Source organism: Falco naumanni, chromosome 5 (genome assembly GCF_017639655.2).
Source record: "Falco naumanni isolate bFalNau1 chromosome 5, bFalNau1.pat, whole genome shotgun sequence".
In the NCBI taxonomy this organism is placed as follows: Eukaryota; Metazoa; Chordata; class Aves; order Falconiformes; family Falconidae; genus Falco; species Falco naumanni.
In genome coordinates, this window is record NC_054058.1 from 26,670,968 (window position 1) to 26,689,124 (window position 18,157).

Here is an 18,157-nt window from a genome sequence, read left to right on the forward strand (position 1 = left end):
ACAGCAATCCAGGAGACAGTCAAGGAGGAACATTCCTAACCAGCAAATTAGAGAGGAAGGGTGCCATGAGCTATGTAAAGGTGCCTGTAATAACAGACTGAAACATTATGTCAGCTGGATATGGGAATGCTGCTGTTCTTTGCATTCTGAATGAATGAAGATGAGATCATATTGTTCGGAACTGGGCCTCCACTCATGAGGTGAAAGGCTAATGCATTAAATCACACCCTTCCCTCTTGTAACGTGAAAAGGTAAATGCTTGGCAAAATTTTGTCAACAGAGTGAATATTGAATAGGCTGAGAGAGAGCTTCCAGCTTTTTGAATATTCAGAACTGCCTCCTTGGAAGATGACTGAGGCCTCATGGCTACAGCAATGAAGGGCCCTTTTCATTTTCCAACAGTCTTCAGGCTGTCCCTGTGACTTTGATGGAGACCTTTAACTTCTCTGAGTTACAAACTATAACATGAGGACAGTAACTCTTTCTCGTATTCTTTACTTCTCTTGCCTACGTAAGGTTTGGCTGCATGAATGGGAACACCTTCTTAGTTTTAGAAGTAAGACAAAAAAGTTTAAATTTCCCCATTCTTCTCAATTTGCTCTTCTCAATTCCATACTTTCATAGTACCTGGTACAATGGAACCCTCATCTGGGTTGCTTTTTCCTACTTCTAATTCACTATGAATAAAAAATGTAAAGAAAGCCCCCCACATTTGGTCCAAACAGATGCTTCCATGATTATCAGAAAAGTGAGTAACCATTACTTTTCCCCCCACACACTTAATTTGGTGTAGTTGATACTTAAGACTACAAATTTGAGCAAAAAGAGTCCTACAGGATCCGCACAGATAGCTGAAGCAACTTCTGAGAGTCAGTGGCAAATAACATTTGCAGTTTTGTGGAAATATTTTTTGAAAGATGTATGGAATGGAATAATTTATGGAGATATAAGATGTTAGAATTCCTCAAGAATAATTGGTTAGGGACAGAGAACAAAGCAATTACTGTTCTATTTTATTCCAACTAATGCTTTGTAAGTGATGTGAGGAATGGGAAAGTTTTTGATGTCTCGGAGTCCTGAATCAACTGTGAATTATTTTCTTTTCAGCTACCAGCTGGTAATTAAATAACATACTTCTTCCTCACCCCACCCCCCCGCAAAGTCATAAATATGTGGTATGATCTTTTCTGTGGCTATTTCAGCGGAATAGTGAAGCACTTGGTCAGGAAGCCAGCAGATCCTGAGTGCTCATCTTGGCTGTCTGGGGATGGCCTGGCACACCATTTGTTCCCTATGATGCTTTTTAGGCCTACCTAACCAGTTACGTGCAAAGGAGCTGTGAACATTTGTTGATTAATGGCCAGAAAATGAACTAGTGTGCAGCTGCCAGGCTGTGGGAAGGGTCAGCATCTCCCTGAGGACCATGGAGCCAGGAGTGATGGTGGCTCTGGATGTGGGTGGCAGCAGGGCAGGGCCTGGAAGCCAAGGCCTGTCCCAGTCCCCAGCCAGGAGGAGGGCAGGTGGGGGGCACTGGGGGCAGCCCCAGACCTGGGTATATGGCACCTCCCTGGGGACAGGGATGGTTTGAGGCCTGGCCAGGACACGGCCCCACAGCAGGGCCCAGCTTGTGTGGCCCATGGCCAGGTAGGGCAGGGCTCTGGGGAGCTGGAGATGGGCATGGGATGACAGCCTGGGGGGCTGAGATGGGGTCCTGGGCCATGGGCAGGGTGAGGGGATCTCCAGAGCATGATGGGGTGGTCTGTCCTGGAAGTACCTTTGGGGCCCTGACAAGTTGGTCATAAAAGGTCATAATTATTAATAGACAGAAGTAGAGGGTGCTTAGAAAACCTCATCAGGCTAATCTTCAGTCCTAAATGGGGTGAGACAGTGGTTGGAGATGTTTTGAGCTGTGAGGAGGTGGCTCCGGGTTGGTGACAGACAGTGCAGAAAGGTAGCAGTGACTCCTGTTGTGTGAGGGCTAATTACATGTTGGATAAGGTGAGAAGAGTGGTCTGGAGAGTTTCCTCCTCTGATATTGTTTTTTACCAAATAAAGTATTTCTGAGGCTAATAAGCCTTCTATATCCGCCATTCCTCGGTTGAAGGGCTTCCTTGTCACCACTCTGTGACAGCTGGCTGTATTACCTGCATCACATAGCCTCTCATTTTTATCATTTTTCACCTACTTGTTGAAACAGAAGAAAGGCAAGGTCCCAGAGAAGCAAAGTGCTTGAGCATGTGTGTGTGACATGGTGCCTCAAAAGGCCATACTCTATCGAATGGTAGCAAGTTAACAATCTCTGTTGCCTTTTGTCTTCCTAATACCTTCACTTCTTTCTCTTAGCTTCACTTACTGAGGAATGAGGTTGTGACTAGCATTAGAGAGGTTTCTTCAACTGTGGGTAAGAAGTCATGCTGAAATAATTTCATGATTTGCGAAGTAGGTGGGTTTGACAAACTCAGAATAATAGAATAATGATTTTTTTCTTTCTCGGCAGACTTTTCAGATTTTTTCCTGAAAGCCAGCTTCTTCAGAATACTCTGTTTCTGGTAATACAAGCCAACCGTAAGCTTTGGTGAAACAAGGTATGTTTTGCTACTAGAATAGCTCAATGCAGCCGGATTTTACTGATGAATTTGGGCTGTTCACCTGCATCTAATGAATTTATGCCTCTGTGTGCCTTCTAGTGAGATGGCTACGAGCCTTATTGATTTCCAAAACCTATTATCAACCTGAACCCAGACAGAAGTAGTTTGTTTGTTGATGATAATTTTTGTTCCAGTTTTGTTCCTCTGTACTTGATCGTTTCATGGTAGAGTGCCTCCTATAACAGCTCCAAATTTTGCTTCCAAAATATTTCATTATAAAGCCTAATAAATTAAGGATTTTGTGGCCCATTATGTTGTATCCCCCTCTGACAGCAACACTATTTGATGAATTTATGATTAGGTCCTAATGGAGCAGTACAAAACTCACTGAAATAAATTGTGGTAGTGCAAATACAGCAAACACATTTGTTTTGAAGGACCGCACTCTCTTGCTACATCTCCTAAGCTAATTAGAATAAAATAGATCAACTATTTATGAAATGAACACCTGTTCACCTACACTATCAATAGCCACTGAATAAAATTATTACATCTATATCAATCATTTAGTTCCACATAATAGAAACAAATAATTACTACTCAGCCTTGTCAAAAGAGTAAAGCTTCGTGCCTTTAAAAGACACCAGCTCTGCCTCGACATACATTTGTGATAAATGAGCCTCATTTCAGCATTTGTTGAGTGCAGGAGACCTTTATCCTGTGACATTGTTCTATTCCATTGTCATTATTTCTTAATTATCTCTGTCATCACTAGTTCTGAGCGTGGTATATGTTACTGGCCAAATTCAGCTTTGACTTCAGTGGGTACAATGCTATTTACTCACAACAGAAATTGTGTCCATTTGTGTCAGAACTGAGCTTAATTCTCAGCTTTTAACCAGTGGCTCACGATTTACTTTCCTGTTCACAACAGATGCTGGAAAATGAACTCAGAAAAAACAATTTTTACGAGAGGGTGCCATTCAATACACCACTGTGGATCAGTTTCACCCTGCTGTGTTCCTCCTCTCCTTGCCACCTGCCCTTATTCTTCTGGGGAAAAAGGAGAGCTACCCTAACAGGGTGTCTGACACATCCTACAAACCAGGTTTGCTATTTGCATAGTGGGGTATGCTCTTTGAAGTTCTGTAGGTGGTTGCAGACATGCAGTACTCCTTGGCCATCGTCAACAAAAATGGTCCCCTTAAGTAATTGAAATTAATCAGATTTTCCCTGCTGTGTTGTTAAAATCTTTTATGCTTTAACAACTGCTGCATTATACTTGGCTAGACCATGGGACCGTAGTAATGTGCCTAACCCTAAAGTGATATATCATGTGCTGATTCTGAGACAGCCTGTTTTCCACCTAGGTAATGGTAAATAAATTCTATTAGGCTCAGAAGGATGTTTTCTATTCTCTAATAGTTTGTAATTTAATTATTTTCAGTGAGAGAAAAGAACTAATCTCTGGTAATTCTAATTGACACAACTTCATTTTTGTGTAATCATTCATTTCAGGGATTTCTTCCTAACCCTTAATCACTGCTCTCCCTTTAGTTTACAGTCAGGGGGATAAGCCAGAAATAATGCTCAAAGACATGCAGAGACCTGTTTATAGGGTCTTTCATTAGCAAGCAGGGTACAGTTGCTAGTGACTGAAGGCTTTGGTAGGGATGGGGGCTGGCAGTGCACGTGGGTTCCCAGAAGGGATGGGAAGAGAGCAGGTAGGGCCATGGTATCAGTTTTTCTTCCAGCACTGGCAAAACGGGCAAGCTTGGTGCACTGGAAGAAGTGCGCTGCGCCTCTTTGAAGGGTTGTGTTTTCTCTTTCACCTGGCCTGAGAGGAGTCAGATTTCATAGTGGACTCCTCCTTATACACCAGCTGAGGTTTTGCAAGTGGCATAAATAAGTGACAGGAATGCTGATTTCTTCCATCCCACCCAAAACTCTGGTTACCCATCTTGAATTAACTATCATGTTGCAATGTACAATATTTTAAAATTTCTTGATCTAGTGTGTGAGCACTGAGGACACTGACAGCAGCAGAACCTGCCTACGGGTCACAGCTATTAGTAATTGTGAAGGCTTTATCAAGGCTATTTTATTTTACATGCACTATGGTTGTTTTTTTTTTATATTTATGGAAAAAATTGATTTTTTCAGCTTGTTTGAATACACTGTTACACTAGTCCATGACATGGATGGAGTCTGGTGATGCATACGCAAATGTCGGAATGGACCAGGATATAGGACAGTATACCCATAGTAACAATTCAAGCATGTAAACCAACATGTTTCAGATGTGGCTGAATCATGAATATTCTTATAAAGACTTCATATCAGGATTTCAAGCTTGTCATTCAATCACTGTGCATATATAGGAACATATATGGTGAGGCATATATTTAAAAGGGTGGGAGCAGAGCCAAACATTCTGAGCCTCTGAAACATGTGGTTCACTAACCTGTACAAGCAGCTTCTCCTAATATCTGGTCTCTGTGTCCTTACAGGAAGGTTTCGTAATATGTATTTCATTCACAAAATACCTATTTCAGAAGCAACATGACAGAGTTGCAGAGGGTGTAGAGGACTCCTACATTTTTTCCAAATTAGTTGTCACTAGTACTTTTTATCTTAAAAATGTAAGTTTTTCCCAAGTGGTTTACAATGCACACACTCAAAGGCAATAAATATAATGATAAAACAATGTAATGATGATTTGAATCAGTCGTATATTAACTGACTGAGAAAAAAACCTCCGGAGTACTCTAATTACAGCATCCTCCCATTCACTGTAAAATTCAGAAATCAAGCCACAGTTTTAGGGTACAATCACTGCCAAGTAACTGTGAAGCTGAGTGTTTAGTGTTCCTTTCTTAACAGTGAATGATGCCCTTGGGGAGAAAACTCTCAGAAGATGAACTTTAAAAATTCAGGTTTTAAAGCAAAAGGAGAAAAAGTTAAAAGCAAGCTTTTTCATAAACTTAAAAGCTTCTACACAAATTCTGAGTCTGCCACTGTAGACATCAGTAAAAGATATAAAGATAAAAATATGGCCAAACTCTTCTCTGTATCTAGTCATCACTTGATTTAATGGAAAGAAGCCTGCAAATAATTTGCTTGTAGGTCTAGTTGTGAGACCTGTACTCTGTTCAGGTTTTCATGAGGTTTTGAGGTTGCTCTATTTCAGAGCAGCCTAAAAGCTTTTTAAAAATACATTAACAGACTGTGACTCCATTGTGCCAGTCCATCACCTAAAGATAGAAATCACAGCTCGTGAATGCTTAAGACCTAGGCCTGTAAAAGAAGACTGTAGGAGAATTTATGGATAGGGTTCATCTTACCTGTATTTAGATAGCTGTAATATAGATGCATGTCAACTGTCATCTGTTTATAGCTTATGGACAGAAGTGGGTACCATACTGCAGTTTATCTGTGCCTTCTTTTTTATCTCAAGATGAGATAAATTTGTCCCTTAGCATACCTAGTCTTCTCCACTGATGGTGAAGGAATGACCTGGTCAGACAGGCATATGAATTCCAGTGCAGGACAATAAGTCCAATGCAGTGATTTAGAATTTCAGTCTTTTAAGATAATGGCACCTGTAGAAAGCATCAAGATGTTGCAGTATTCCATGAAACTATATAGCCAACAGGTTCTGGGGAAAACAATTTCCCTTTCACTAGCATCCTGGTTTTTCACACAGTCTGATCTCATGGAAATGCTTGGATTTGTTCCCTGATGAACATCACCTGTGATGGAAGCCACAGGCCAACATAGTTCTAAAGCCCCTTGCACAACCTCCTCCTTTAGCTACTCATCTTCTGGGAAGCTAGAACACTTCCAGTCACCTCCTGCACACAACGTCTGCTTTGGCAGACCGCCATAGAAAGGCAGAATAGCAGATTGGTGGTAGGGCTGGAAATGGGGTAGGAATGGGACTGATTTGGGAGGGAGGACTAAAACCATTTATGTTTTCTTTATCTAACTTCCCCTCCCCTGAAGCAGCCATACCTCAGTCCAGGAGGGTGTGACTGGGACTCAAAAGAATATGCAGAGACTACATTGTGGGTCATAAGATTGACACAGCAACTAGATTATTATGTCCTGACATGGTATTTGCATACTGCCCATCCTCACCAGGAAACAGACACTCTCTAAGTTGCTTGAGAGAGCTAATGTAAGAGAAAACATGCTCTGGTAGATCTGTCATACACGACCAGGGTTTGGTCTCTTACAAAACATGACTGAGACCACAAACCTTCTAAAGCTCCCTGGCAATGAATAGCTGTCTATGTGATGAACAGTTGATTCATGCAGGTCTCATGAGCCTACAGTCAATAAGTAATAATTTCCTGCATATGCATAGGCCCCTGTGGGCAGCACATGTTAAAACTGGAAGCTCTGAGATGTGTAGAGTGCCCACCATTCATTGCTTTGTAATTGCATGGCAAATCTTCTTTGGGAGCCTGTTCTTTTCCCTGAACCTATTCTAAGTGTTGCATGGTCTTACATGGCAGTGTGTTAGAGCAATTAGAAAGAACCAGAAATTCCATAGTCTGTTAAGCTACCTGAATAACAAACAGTTTGGACTGAAGGTGAGAATCTGACCCACAAAGCATATCCATGTATCCAGCTGGTATTGCTGTGTGGTTATGTGGAATTACTTATAATTAATATGGAGATGCCCTCTAAGAAGCGGTAACTCTGTTCAAAGAATGAACTGGAATAGGCTGGACTGGAACAGCCTTAATAAAAGAATAAAACAAATGTATCTGCACACTTCAAATGCATTTATATATATATGATACATGTTGTGTATGAGGAAAAAACCAGTAATTATCTTTGTAGCAATTTTTCCACATCATAAATAAGATAACATTATATAAATTCTAAATAGTAACGTAATTTGAGCTCATTAGAGAGAACAGCAAGACTGGGAGTTAGTGGACTAATCATTTTAGACTGGCTTTTTTTGTGGAAGTGATGCTGAAACTCATGAACTGAAAGTGGTTTTCATGGAAACACCAGCATGCAGATGTAATGGAGACTGACATTTGAAGTTTCTATTATAAAATATTTAGAAAAATTTGCAATACCCAATACTTATGTGATATTTGGCAAATAAAATTAAAATCTAATTAAAATAAAGTGTAAAATAGAAAAAAGACAGGCATGAATATGAGTTGCAGTCAATCATCTACTTAAGTGAGAATTACCAACCAGAAGAAGTACTTTAGGGGAACTAAGAAAAAAACATTTGAAATGATAGAATCAAAGAAAAGGTATGTAAACTGGGGAAATAAAAGATAAATGAATGCATGAAGTTATGCCTGCTCTGACTAGTAAAAAACCCAAAACACCAAAATAAGCAGCAGACTTTGCTTAAAAGGTAATTATAATACAGGAGCTAAAGTATAAAAGCTGGCTAGAACAGGAGGCTGAAATTGACACCACGTATCGGTGAACAGTGTATTGAGTAGAGAGAGAATTAATGAAGTTGGCTGATAAGGTTCAGAGGCATTTAGTTTTGATTCAAGAGCTGGTAACATGTCATAATTATTACGGTATGATGGAGAGAGTTTGGGATTACGTTCTGTTGGCAGAGGATCTCTAGCCCATTCATTGTGATTGGCAGTACCAGATAGCTTTGACTCTTACCCACACTTAGTAAACAGTAGGCTGAGGAAGCACCATAATTCGCAGTTTTATCAATCATCTCAACCAAAAATCTGTGTGTCCTTTGGCTGGGAGCAATGTTAGGCTGTATCATAGATGACTTGGCTCCTTTAAAACACGTACTGGGAATGCATATCTATACTATCCCAATAAAACATTGTATATGCCTATAGGTTTTGAGAGTTTTTTAAAAATACTGAAGTAAACACTATACAAAATGATGCATTCAACACTTAAGAAAATACAGTAATACAACACTTTAAAGTATGAATTTTGTTTACTCTTGATTGAGTGGAACCACGACAGTTCATAGTTGATGGGAGTCTTGATGAATAGTAAGAATTCAATTAACATTCAAGATGAACATCTCATTTTAACTCTTGTAGAGAGAGATATATGCATATTTTATATATATGTACACATAACATCCATATATGTATCTATAACTGGTTTCTCAGTGTCCTAATTTCAACCACCTGCTGCTTTTGCTTTCTTTAATATATTATTGTAGTAGCAAAACAGTCCTGAAGTTGTCTGTGTAACTGATTAATATTATACAATACCTACTCAGGACCAATCCAAAGCCACTTGAACTAATGAGAAGATTCTTACGGACTTCCAGGGCTTTTGGAGCAAGCTCTCAAGAAATGCCTGTTACTCAACAAACGTACTTGATTTCTGCTGTTATATAATCCTAAATAATTTTTAAAATATTTTTAGAAAATTGGAAGCAGAAGGAACAAACATTACTTTTTTAGTGTATGTATGTACACATATGCACAAAGCACTAATCTTTGAAATAGTAAATTTGCTCTAAAGCCTTTCATATATCGCTACATATGCCTTTTAATAATGTACAACTGTCTAATGTGTTTTGTAGGCATTGTATCTTTGGGTGCTAAATAATTAATCACTTCATCTTACTTTTCAGTAGAGGGCACTCAGAACAAATCATAGATCAAAATAATATATAAAAGACACTAAACATAATAAAAGTTATTCATTAAAAATACTCCTGTGTCTTAAGCAAGACTACTATATATTTACATCTGTTTCATATGATAAGCAACTGTATGGAAAGATAAAACTTTTCAAAACTTGAGCTGTCTCTTGTGCACCTTCTTACGTTTTTCTCAGCATGATACAAGCAAGCTATTAAACTTTGAGAAAAAATGTTTTTTTCATTTTTATGGATTAACTAGCCAGGGCCTAATAAAAAATTTAACAACTTTTTAATGAACTAAGCCTGTCCTCTCTTTCCTGACATAATGAATAGTGTGTATAGGTCTTGGCAATAGACATTATTCCCTTTTTTGGTACAGATAATTTAAAATATGCAAAGTAGAAAACATTCAGGCTTTGTTTCCAGCAAAACCTGATCTGTTAATAGAGGATAGGGTCCTGATTCCTCACTGTTTTTGTCTAGCCTTTGTACTAGTATAACTCTAATGAATGCAGCTATCGCACCATTATAAAAAGAGTGATGAAGTGTGGATCTGGATAAGCAATTTGATTATATTACATTTCATGAAGAAATACTGCCAATTCAAATGAGCTTTTATAAAAATGCTAATATTTTAAATAACATTCAAGAAAAGAAGTGACCTTTGTCACTTAGACGACATTTCCAAGGGGATGTGAAACGTAACAAGTTTAAGGAATGAAAACTTCTGATGCCTTTCATACAATTGTTATGTAAGAGATCCATTTTGTTCTATAAATAGAAAATGGAAGCTGTGTTTTTTTGTTTTTTTTTGGTGTTTGGTTCTTTTTTTTTTTAATTTAATTTTATCAGATACAAATATCTGAACTTGGAAGATGTATCTGTAGCTGATAAAATGAATGCTCTGCAAATTAGTACTTACCTAAGCCCACAGCCTTCGTGTGTGCACAAGTGTTCCATGAACATACGGTTTAGTTTTTGTTGAGGAAGGGCTTCCATGCTAACATGGAGATTAGTGTCTGGATTAAATATAGAAAATAAGGTGTGTTGGTCTGTCTGTATCTAAGTAAAAAGAAACATCACTCACAGATTTTAAATTATTTCTTCAAATTATAGTTTTATACCTTTTAATACATTTTCTATCCTGGTGGAATGCTAAAACTGTTACTGTTCATCTACAGAAGAAGTACATCAAGACAGTAAATTTTCTTCTACGTTTCCCAAAGCATGATTCAAATTTGATCTGCTGGAGGAGGAAGAAATTCCATCTGCATGCAAATTCTTTACTGGGCATGACTTCTTGAAAAATGGCCATGCTGAGGTGAATCATTAGCACACCATTTTAGAGACTTTGTGACTAGAAGTATTGACTTTAGCTATAGATGTTGTGAATTTATTTTGCCATGTAACGCACTTCACTAATACTGCACTACCCCTGCTATGCTAGTGATAAGTTTCTATTAAACTAGAACAGGTAATCATCCAGAACCAGGCACCAGTTTCTTGAGACTAACCACTAGGTATTAACAGGAAGATTGCAAACTCATTTTATTTCTGAGCTAAACTGGCACCAGGATCTGAAGCTACTTCTGTAGGGGTAAAAAGCTAGAAAGCTAATCTACTATACTGCTAACTCCAGAGGTTTAACCAGTCCTGTATCTGTGTGACATAATTCAAGGCTTTTATTTTTTTAAATGTATAACCCTGGTGATTTAGATATTGACTTTAAAGATCTTCCTAGAAGAAAGTTTATTATATAATCTTTCCTCCATGTCAAAAAAGTACATACTATGAAATTAAAGTAACACACCATTTCTCAGAAAAGGAAGCCAGTCTGTGCTCTAGCTTTATTGGGGGAAAAAAGTCTTTATCACAAAGTCATTTTAATGTTTTATAAATATATGTGTTATGTTTGAAGAAAACTGAACTGAAAAGGAACACATCTACATGGTTACATCTTTGAAATATATATGTGTGTAGTATTTTATGTATATGTGCTAGTATTTTAGACTCCCACAATGATACTTCAGAGTACTAAAATACTAAATAGAAATTTTGAGTATTTGTGGTTCTATTTTGCATAGAAGCATCTTACATTATGAATTCTGACAACAAACAATGCCCACATAAGGTGCACCTACAGCCCTGTCTTTGTTTCAGATTGGGAGTGCAATTTCAGCTGTCCCCTTCCTCTGTGCTTCGGTTTGCATCTTGGGGTGGTCTGAGAGCTAAGAATTGTATTCCTTCCTAAAGAAAAGAACCTGGAATAAGAGATCCAGGAGTGTGCTTAACATGCTGCAGCCACTAATGAGTACTCATTAGTCATTCATTCACCAGGAGGCCAGCTTAAACCTGAAAAATGTGATGTGAGGTACTGGTTCTCAGCACCAATGGTTTCACCCCGTGGGGCTCTCCTAGTGTGCTGTATTGCTTGTAATATAAGCAGTGCCAAAACAACCCAAAATCTATATACTTCAGACATCTTAAAAATTCTCATTAGTATTTCTTGGTCCATAAACTATGCAGAAGCAGTTTATCAGAAGCATTTGAAAGTTGCAATTTGTGCTGTGTTGGTTGATTTAAAATGTGTCTTGGATCAGATGGTAAGCTTCATATCCTGATTAACTGATGATGGGAATGGAATATTTATGTTTATAAATTCACAGTTTGTATTCCACACATATTCTCCAGTGGTCATTGAAAATTCAATGATTTATATATTTCTGTCAAAAAGCAAGTTTGCTGTAAAAGTCAGACACAAAAAGGTTCATGATTATAAGCACTGTGAAAACAAATTAACCTTCTTAGAAATGGTTTTACACTCTTTGCCCAGGACTAATTTGATCTGCATGCTTTTTCAGCAACAGAAAACACAGGTTTTGATTGTTTTAATAAACATTTATAATGCTAAAATATTAATAACCACAGGAAAAGTGATTATTTTTACTTGAAAAATAAAATGTTAATAATGGCTGGAGGAATTGTTGTCCTTTTCATAATGGCATGCACTGTAGCCACACAATAAAATACCAAAAAAGAAGATTTTATCTTTTTTTTTTTTAATACAACACATTTTACACTGTTGAAAATATTATTTTTCAAAATATCTGTTCCTATTTAACTTTATATGTCATTGCCCTGATCCAAACGCAGCTGTAAACTCTCTTATGTAGCTGTAAACTGTCTTATGTGGATTTTTTGATTAAGGTGCCATACCTACTTAGATAAATGAATAAAAGTGGGAATGCAGAAGAAACTGTAACTGCCTGCTCCCATAAAAGTTTCCAAATGTGCCCAAGCTTTGATGGATGCCACAACAGCATGGGTTTTTTAGGTGTCACAAGGAATTATAGAAGTTGGAAACGACATTCATTATATGGATAAATTTTAATTTAATCTTAATTCTTAAGCAAAATGTACTGGCAAAAGAGCAGAGAACTTACCCTGCAAATTTTTCTACATGATGCTTTGATGCTGTATTTCTGCATAGGTACAGTAGCTCATCAGCACAAAGCTATTTGCAGAACTATGGCCTTTGCACTGCTTTAAAAAAAAGTAAGCTTTTAATCCAGTCCATATTCAAGAGATTTAGCTATTGAATGGCTCAGTTTATCAGTGGTAAGCATATAGCAGAACAATTACCAAGCTATATCAAATCAGTCTTGTGTTAAGTCTGGCACCTTTTATTTCCCAGTGCTCAGGCAGAATTTTTGGTAGCATCAACTTTTTGCTGACATGTACCTCAAGAATATATGTCTTAAGTTCTTGTATAATGAATAAATATGTCTGTTACTCCCACACACATTTTCTTATCTTTTATTTTTCTGTTTAGAGCTTGCCTTGAAATAATACTTTCTGGAGGAAAGCTTTTTAAGATGTTTCCACAGGTCATAAACATTAGATTTATCCTAATAAATACTTTGAGTTTCAATTCTATCTGACAGTTCCATAGGAAACCAGTCTTCCTGTTCCCTATTTTCTAGAACAGAACTAAAATAACATTGATTCTAGAATAGGTTATGCTTTTTCCAGGCTCTGGAGAGAAAAGAATTGGGTTGAGCTGATTTTTACACCTCCAGAATAGATATTAGGCATGTGTAATCTTTCCTATGTTTGAATTATATCTGACTACACTGTGGCATTGTACATGCCTTTATTGCTACAAATCACTGCAAACATTTCAGCAGGAAAAAAAAAAAAAAAAGCACATTATTTGTGCATATTCATATTAGCCTAATGATGCCCGTACAGACATGATAAGGATAACAAAAGAATGTAATCACAGCACTGTCAAACTGCTTAATACCAGTGTCCATCTAGCTCTGTGTCTACCTTCTGACAGCAGCCAGTATTTGATGCTTTGGGAAAGAGTTCAAGAAACATGGCAAGAGCAGAATGTGCATTCTCCATCTACCAGCTTCTAACCACCTTCCTGATTGAAGTTTGCATCCAAATAACTCTGTTACTAGCTACACAAGGACCTCTCTGTCCTTAAATTTTTCCAAACCATATCTAGTGTGAGACAAGAAAAAAAAAAAAAGAAAGAGAAATTAAAGAGTGAGAAAGTAAGAACTTTTTCTTCAGAAGGTCATATTTTAGGCTTAGAATCAGAATCTATAGTACATACATGTTTTTATGTATTTCCTAAATAGAACTTTAAATCACAGCATCAAAGCAATCTGATCCAGCCTTTTACTGGTGCATATCACTATGCAGGCAGAAAGTTTGCAGAGCTTCTGCTTTTGAAACTTGCTTCTTTATATGGAGACTTTCAGCTCTATTAATAGTGCCTTCCTCCACCACTTTCTGAAGTATGGACATATACAGGAGTCTAGTGCATTTCTTCAGAATGTAAAGAAAGTGAAGGTTGCCTAAAATGTAGCACTTCAAAATTAACATTTATTTCAGCTCCTGCTCTTTCACAGAAGATATTGTTCCTATGAAACTGGGCCATAATATAAATGCATCACAAAAAAAGGAAAATGAAGGTTTTCTTTATACTTGCATTTTCTTTACTTGCACATGTATGGTATTATTTAAATTAAAGATGTTGTAGTTTATCCTCCTTTTCTGTCAAAAATGGATCTCAGGGTCTAAGTCAGGACTGTTGACTCTTCGTTGTAGTCCAAGTCCCAAAATGATGACAGTATGGACGTACTGAGCCATGCAGTGATCAGAACTCTGTAGATCTGGCTCCATATGCAAAGTGTTATTAACAAGGAGAGGACAATGAGAGCAAGCAAATCAGTGGCTTTTGAAGGCTTCTTATCCTCCAATTATTAAACTGAAGCAAATTATTTCCTTGACCAGTTTTTGGAACAAAGAACAAATCACATGAAGGATTTTACAGTTGAAGTAAACACTGAAGGGGACTGGCAACAGTTGTTACATGAGCTCTCTGGCTACCTAGCTGAATGCTAGTTTAGCAAAATTAACTAAACTGCTAATTGTCAGTGGCTAGAAAATAGGACATTGTTATAATACTCCAGCTACAGAACAGAAAATATTCTGCAGTGAATAATCCAGTCACAAATACATAATACCAATCAAGTAAGAGAGTAAAAATCTGAACCTGTCTTCTTATTTTTTGAAAGGTGGTAGGGTGCTCTGCAACAAGCTTTGAGACCAACTGCAAGGAGCCCAGCAGAGACCTTGATGCCCTGTTATTTACACCTCTGTTTGGGGGCTAGAACTACTTATCCCAGGGCAGTGATTTTAATCCTAGAGCTATACAATTTTTGCCCCAAATTTAGGTCCATCCAGATGCAATCTCTGCTAAATAACACTGCAAAATCAATCTATCACTAACCTGTTAATTAGCAACAGCTTTCCACTACTGATCTTTAGCACCAATGTTTTGCCCCAAACTGGAAGAATAAGATTGATCCGTTCTACATGATTACTGCAAAAGGTATTTCTGGTTATACATTTGAAGCACCAGATTCTGTCACTCTGTAAGTACGTACAGATTTGGCAATGAGCCAATCAATGTGGCCATTTTCAGAGCAATGTCCTGTTTTAGTGAGAATGAGTTTGCCTTAATCTGGCCAACACATGCAGGATTTGGCAGTAAATTACATGTCAACAACATTGAACAAGTGGGATAAAATGCAGAGTAAATTTGGGTATGAAATGCTTAACAGAGCCATATATTCCCATGTGTATTGGCTTTGCATGGTAAAGTTTGGGTAGCAGTATTATCCCAAAACCAGGTTCTTCACCCAGTGTGCAGGAGCTGATCCACACACAGAGTCAAGATATTTGGTTATTGCATTTCTGTGCAGAGGTGGGTGCTCAGTGGTAAATCCACAAAACTAGCATACCTCCTAACGCATAAGAAAAGTTTTTATACACTTTGAACAATTATTTACAATTATATTTAGTCACACTTAATTCTCATCGGTTCTTACAAGTCTCATCTCCATGTAAAAGTAGTGTTCTTTTTTTTCACCATGCATGTTCTGTGGGGAGGGGGCTTTGTTAGTAGAAGGCTGTCTTTGCTCCAGGATGGATCTTTTCAGTATGCTAATTAGGATAGTTCACGCATAGTTGTAGCAATTATCTGTTTAGTCTCATCAGCCATTTGGTTCTCCATGAGCTTATCTTCTTGTGCCTGAGCTTGACATATTTATAGTCTGTTCCTTCTCCCAAGGCCATGTTTTGTTTACTGTTTGTAAGGATTTACCTAACATCTATTTTTCAAATTCTTCTTGTTTTTCACTATTAATACTTGCTTTTTTCTCTTTTTACTTTTAAAAGTAAGTAATTCTTACATTAAGAGAGCTACAGGGGTGGCTTCTGTGAGAAGGTAGGTACTAGAAGCTTCTCCTATGTCAATTGGAGCCAATGCTAGCAGGCTCCAAGGTGGACCTGCTGCTGGCCAAGGCTGAGCCCATCAGTGACAGTGGTGGCATTTCTGGGATAACATACTTAAGAAGAAGCAAAAAACCTGCTGCACAACAGCAGCTGGAAGAGAGGAGTGAGGCTACCTGAGAGCAACAGCTCTGCATACACCCAGGTCAGTGCAGAAGGAGGCAGGAGGTGCTCCAGGTGCTGGAGCAGAGTTTCCCCTGCAGTCCGTGGTGAAGCCCATGGTGAGGCAGGCTGTCCCCTTGCAGCCCATGGAGGCTAATGGTGGAGCAGATACCCACCTGCAGCCCATGGAGGATCCCATGGTAGAGCAGGTGGATGTGCCCAAGGGAGGCTGCGACCCCGTAGAGAGCCCACACTGGAACAGGCTTCTGGCAGGACCTGCGACCCCATGGGAGACCCACGCTGAAGCAGTCTGTGCCTGAAGGACTGCACCCTGTGGAAAGAACACATAGAAAGGACCCACATCTGAGCAGTTCATGGAGATCCGCAGCCTGTGGGAAGGACCCACGTTGGAGAACTTTGTGGAGAACTGTCTCCTGTGGGAGGGAACCCACGCTGGAGCAGGGGAAGAATATGAAGGGGAAGAATGTGAGGAGGAAGGAGTGGCAGAGACAGCGTGTAACGAACTGACCGCAACCCCCATTCCCCATCTCCCTGCGCCACTGGCGGAGAGGAGGTAGAGAAATCAGGAGTGAAGTTAAGGCCAGGAAGAAGGGAGGGGTGGAGGCAAGGTGTTTCAAGATTTGTTTTTTATTTCTCAATGTCCTACTCTGTTTTTTTACTGGCAATTAATTTCCCCAAGCTGAGTCTGTTTTGCCCATGATGGTAACTGATGAGTGATGTCTCCCTTTCCTTGTCTTGACCCAGGAGCCTTTTGTTATATTTTCTCTCTCTTGTCCCACTGAGGAAGTGGTGTGATAGAGCAGCTTTGGTGGCCACGTGGCATCCAGCCAGGGTCAACTCATCATACCATGTTATATTTTACTTTCCTTATGACCAGCTTTTCTGGGACCAGCAGTGGGAAAAGGAATTATAACAGGTAAGACATGGTGGCAGAATGAGATCTTCAGTAGAAAGTATTTGGAAATAAAAGTAGAATAGGCAAAAATGGGTTTTATATAATTTGCGTATGAAGTCCCAGTGAGGGTGCATATTTCTTCAGATATTTTAGTTAATTGCAGAATCCAATTGCATACTTGGGCTGTAACCTTTTTACTGCAAATAGCAAATAATTTGGCTCAGTCTATGTATAATGACAGGAAAAATTTATTTTGGGGGACTTCTTTCTTTGGTCTGAGCACCAGTCTAGAGCTTTTTGAGAAGACCATTCCCAATCTGAAAGATAAGAAGCAGCAGTCAGCCTGTGCTCTGCCTGCTACCTATCTTGCATACACAAACCTTGCAAAGAGATAAAGCTGATAACCTTTCCAGAAATTCTCCGTTTATGTAACACGACAGGGAAATCACACCAGGCTCAACCAGAGTGCATAAGAGGTATCCAGGATCCTTTTGTGTAGGCCTGACTTTCACCTCCACTGCAGCTGGATGATGGTGTGAAAGCACAACCACTGCATTTGAGGCTTTCTAAAAGTGAAGAATGGTCAGGACAGCTTTGCCTGAAAACCCAGGTGTGGACATTAGATAGTGAGTTATGTGTTATCACTTGCTTTTACGTTGCTGTAATATTGCTAATGAAAAGGTTATGCTTAAATGGTAATTCATAATGTCTGTAACAACCAATTGAAACAAGAACCCCCCCCCCCCCCCCCGTTGCTATAGCTTCTACAAAATGATTAACAAAGTGACAGCTTTAAAAAACATTCCTGCTAGATTTGGAATGAAAGAACTGCAGTATAATCTACTTTTTGCTGTATAGGAAAGAACAGAATATACTGCAATATCAGTGTTAGGAAAAGCTAGACCTAAAAGCTTGTGTAGGGCATTAAACACAAGGATTGAATAAATTTTGGATAGTATTATGCCTTCTTAACTGTCCAAAATATGCATAACATTTTAGACTGTCTTTTAATAAAGAAGTGATACTTCTATTGTACTGTTTCATTTCTTCATAGCT